Below are 5355 nucleotides of genomic sequence, written 5' to 3' on the forward strand. Positions count from 1 at the left end.
GGCCTTGGTTTACTACCGGTAGACCGCCTGTCAAGTTTCATACATTTGGACTTCGTTTGATACTCCAATGGTTAACCGAGGGACCGAAAAGGCCTCGTGTGTGTTGCAGCCCAACACCCTTCCAATTTGGCCCAAAACCCACCTAACTCTGCTCCATCATCTCGGTCGTTCGATCACGATCGCGTGGCCGCAAACCGCACCTCGTTTGGACTCTCCTAGCTCCCTCTATGCCTATATATACAACCTCCCTCCGAAATTCGCTGTGCCTTCCACCCCTAACCCTAGATCCACTCATCCCCGCGCCACCGGACGCGTCCGCGCTGCACCAGACTTGTCCACTGCCACCGCCACGTCGCTCCGACCAATGGGAGCGCGACACGTCACCCCGCCGTCGCTCCTCCTCCAGTCAGACGCCGCCACCTCAGCCTGCGCGCCGCCCCACTTCGCCACCGGCCCGCGGGGCCCAGATCTGGCCCGCGCGGGCCCATCTCCTCGCGCCGCCGCCCGGGAGGCGCCGCCTTCGTCCTCCTGTCCACCGGCGCCCGCCGCCCCGTTCTGCCACCGACCGACACCGCCACCGCCATCGTCGGCCGCCGTCGACCACTCATGCCGCCGCGCCGTAGCAACCGTCTTCACGTCCCCGCCGCCGTCCCGGACTCCTCCAGCCTCGATCCGAGCCCGAGGAGGACCGCCACCGCCGTCTGTTTCCATATCCGGCGCCGCCCGCCGCGGCTCCGGCCATCCCCGTCGCCGGATCGAGCCACCACCGCTGCCGCCTTGCCTCCTGCTCGAGCTCCTGCTCGAGGAGGCCGACGCCCTTGCCTCTGGGCCTCCTCTCGCGGATGTGGGCCGCCGTGCCAGATCCGGCCCAATCGTCCTCCCCGCGGTCCAGTCTCGCCCGGCCTCCTCCCCAACTTCCTTCGCCAGATCCGCCGGCCTCTCTCTGCAGATGGGCTAAGGCCCAGGGTGAGCCGACCCCCAGCGCCCCCTCCTCTATTTTTTTCTCTGTTGGGCTTGCCCAGTTTCAGCCCGATCATGTTTTTTTTCTCGTCCTGCCATTTTGTCTAATATTCCAGAGATTGCAGTTTTGCAGAATAGTCCCCCTAGTTCATGCATTTAATAACTCACTAACCGTGCATCGGATTAAAATAAGTTATATATGAAACTTGCTCAGAATTTTGTGTAGATTAATAATATCCAACTTTCATCTATGTTTGAAATATTTAAAATGTTGTTTGCATTAATTTGCTCCTATGCCATGCTAATTCATAGCTAATTAACCGTAACTCCGATTTTCATAAACTCTATATGTAAATGGGGTAGAAAAATGCCTAGTTTAACATGGTGACCTTTATTTGCATGTTAAACAACCCTAAAATAATGTTTAGGGCAGAACAGTACCAAATCTAATTTATGCACATGAGGAGTTTCCGGACTTGTTGTTTTGTTGTTCCGGCCTCATTTAAACTTGCCTAGATTAGATAGTTTCATCATGCTTCCCCTCTTGCCATGTTTAACAACATTTAATATTGTTGAGTACCTAACCGAGAGAGAAATAAATAATTGACGTGGTGTTTCATCAATATGCAATTCGTTGCATATTGAGCTCCACTTAACTTGTAGTGTTGTTTGTGCACTTTGCCATGCCATGCTTCATTGAACCGGACATGCATCATAATTGTTTGTGCATCATGCCATGTCTATGCGTTGGTTGTTTACTATGTTGTTTGCTCTTTTCCGGTGTTGCTTCTCCGGGTTGGTTCCGTTAACGTCGTGTTGTGAGGACCCGTTCGTCTACGTCTGTTTGTCTTCCTCATGGACTCGTTCTTCTTCTTTGCGGGATCTCAGGCAAGATGACCATACCCTCGAAATCACTTTTATCTTTGCTTGCTTAGTTGCTCGCTCTTTTGCTATGCCAATGCTACGATGCCTACCAATTGCTTGTCAGCCTCCCAAATTGCCATGTCAGACCTCTAACCCACCATGTCCTAGCAAACCGTTGATTGGCTATGTTACCACTTTGCTCAGCCCCTCTTATAGCGTTGATAGTTGCAGGTGAAGATTGAAGTTTGTTCCTTGTTGGAACATGGAGATGTCATTCCTTGTTGGAACATTTATTTACTTGTTGGGATATCACTATATATCTTATTTAATTAATGCATCTATATACTTGGTAAAGGGTGGAAGGCTCGGCCTTATGCCTGGTGTTTTGTTCCACTCTTGCCGCCCTAGTTTCCGTCATATCGGTGTTATGTTCCCGGAGTTTGCGTCCCTTACGCAGTTGGGCTATAATGGGAACCCCTTGACAATTCGCCTTAAGTAAAGCTTTTCCAGCAATGCCCAACATTGGTTTTACCATTTGCCACCTAGCCTTTTTTTCCCTTGGGTTTCGCGGACTCAAGGGTCATCATTGTTTTACCCCCCGGGCCAGTGCTCCTCTGAGTGTCGGTCCAACTTGTCAGCCGCCGGTGGCCACCAGGGGCAACTCTGGGCTGGCCTACCGAAAGTTTGGACGATCCGGTGTGCCCTGAGAAAGAGATATGTGCAGCTCCTATCGGGATTTGTCGGCACATTCGGGCGGTGTTGCTGGTTTAGTTTTACCCTGTTGAAATGTCTTGTTGTACCGGGATACCGAGTCTGATCAGAATGTCTCGGGAGGAGGTCTATTCCTTCGTTGACCGTGAGAGCTTGTGATGGGCTAAGTTGGGACACCCCTGCAGGGATTTGAACTTTCGAAAGCCGTGCCCGCGGTTATGGGCGGATGGGAATTTGTTAATGTCCGGTTGTAGAAAACCTAAACTTGACCTTGATTAAAATGAATCAACCGCGTGTGTAACCGTGATGGTCTCTTTCCGGCGGAGTCCGGGAAGTGAACACGGTTGTTGGAGTTATGCTTGACGTAGGTAGTCCAGGATCACTTCTTGATCATACTTTTATCGACCGTGCTTTGCCTTCTCTTCTCGCTCTCATTTGCGTATGTTAGTCACCATATATGCTAGTCGCTTGCTGCAGCTCCACCTCATACCTTTTACCTTACCCATAAGCTTAAATAGTCTTGATCGCGAGGGTGCAAGATTGCTGAGTCCCCGTGGCTCACAGATACTTCCAAAACCAGCTTGCAGGTGCCGATGAGACCGTGCAGATGACGCAACCAAGCTCAGGAGGAGCTCGTTGAAGATCTTGTCCTTTATGTCATTTCATTCTAGTTGATTAGTAGTGGAGCCTAGTTGGGGTCAATCCGGGACCTTTGTCGCATTTGGGGTTCTTCTTTTATTTTGGTTCCGTAGTCGGACCATGAGTGTATTTGATTGATGTAATGTTTAATTCATGTAATTGTGTGAAGTGGCGATTGTAAGCCAACTATGTATCTCTTTTCCTTATGTATTACATGGGTTGTGTGAAGATTACCTCACTTGCGACATATGCCTTCAATGCGATTATGCCTCTAAGTCGTGCCTCGACACGTGGGAGATATAGTCGCATCGAGGGTGTTACAAGTTGGTAATCAGAGCCTTCCCCGACCTTAGGAGCCCCATTGCTTGATCGTTTTTAGCGGCCGAGTTGTGTCTAGAAAAATGTTTTGAGTCATTTAGGAATTATATATCAGAGAGTTAGGAATTCTTTTTACTTCCTAGTCTCCTTATCGCTCTTGTAAGGCATCCTGACGTAGAGTTTTGACTCTTCTCTTCTCAAATTTCACTAAATTTTTTTTAGGATCACGCGGGTATCTTGGAATCGTTCCGATGGTTTTGTGACGAGAACATACTCTTGGTGCCTCCTGTCAGGGGTTTTGTGGAAGTGTCCCGGGGAGTTGAGCTCTGAGGTGTTGTCGTCATAATTGTATCGTTGCAGTTCTGGAATACCTGAGTTTAGTACGCCGACATCGAAAATCTCTTTTATGCAGTTCGTTGGTGAGATAACCTCAACGCCACCCAGTACTGGGGCGAGAGTTCGGGAGTATCGCCATAACTTGTATAACGGATGTTTTTCGAAGGTTGAGGTAGATGATTTCCGAAGGTTTCTTGGTTATGTGTTGAAGGATGGATACAGCTGGATGTAGGAATTGCTAGTTTTGGGTGAGATATTATGCTTCCCCTGTATCCCCAACACCTGATTGCATAACCGAGAAAATTTCGGGAGTTTCATAGGTGGGAATTCAAGTAGCTCTTAGGATATCTTTCCGACAGATTTATGATTTGAAATTGGGGTTCGACGTCTAGTGGTCCGCCTATTCACGGTCGGTTTTATAGTGGTCTCGTTGTGTCTTAAAGAGTCCTTGGCTATGCCGACTCAGGGACGCTTCGTATGTCATGTGCACTGCCTTGTACATGATGGTGCTGTACGATCGAGCCCGTGTAGGCCCCACCACGAAAACTTCGGACGAAATCTCTATCATATGTTTGTTCCGGCTGATTCCGCAAGCCAATCCTTTGTTTTTGTTTTGAGTTGTGGTATTCGAGTTGCTTCGAAGTCAAATGTTGATTCCATACCTTGCCTAAGCGGTGTTATAATACTCCGATGTGAATACCAATCCTTCATGATAATCGAGATTGTCATGTCAACCCTTTTTAATCGGTGTGCTTCTCTTCAAGTGGATCCGTTCATTCTAAACATCCGCAAGATTCAATCTCAGTTTTCTCAACGGTGTTCATTCCTCCAAGTTGCCTTTGTTTTTCCCACCCTCCCTCCCTTTGTTTTCTTCAAGGACTCAGATTTCTTAATCAAGTACCATCTTATTGATGTGAAGCCTCTCCATTCTTTTTCTATCAATATTCTTATCCGGTGATTCTCATGAAGATTCTAACGGAGTTTCAAGTTCGTCACTCTTCACTCGTTTTCTTCTCCGGTGGAACCAATTCAAGCTTTCGGTGTTGATCATATTCTTTTCCGTATTTCAATGTTTTTCTCATACCGTGGCACCTCATAATCATCCACCTCTCGCTATTCATTTGTTCTGGAGTGCTGAAGATATTTCGAAGATTTGTGTTTTTCACTTTGCATCCATTCAAGCTATTTCGAGGTCCTATCTTATTTAAGCCTTTTTAGTTCAACCGGTGCAATCTCTCCTTTAATCATTCAACGGTGTTTCTTTTCAGTGGGCCCTAACCCACAGGTCTTTTTCCAGGATCTTACCTGACTCTTCTTATTTTCCCGGAGCTATCCTAAATTCTTTTCCAAGTTTGACGTAAGAATGAGTTATCATCAGTCAAATGCTTTTTCTCCAAGATCTTTCAATTTTTTTTTCATCATTGGCTCAACCTCTTCGTTTTGATTCTTCCGGAGTGCCTAAATAATTCATGGTGGTGTTTCTCGTCGTCATTCTCAGAACTGAAGACCGAAGAAGAGTTTCCCCTT

Source organism: Triticum aestivum, chromosome 2A (assembly GCF_018294505.1).
Source record: "Triticum aestivum cultivar Chinese Spring chromosome 2A, IWGSC CS RefSeq v2.1, whole genome shotgun sequence".
NCBI lineage: Eukaryota > Viridiplantae > Streptophyta > Magnoliopsida > Poales > Poaceae > Triticum > Triticum aestivum.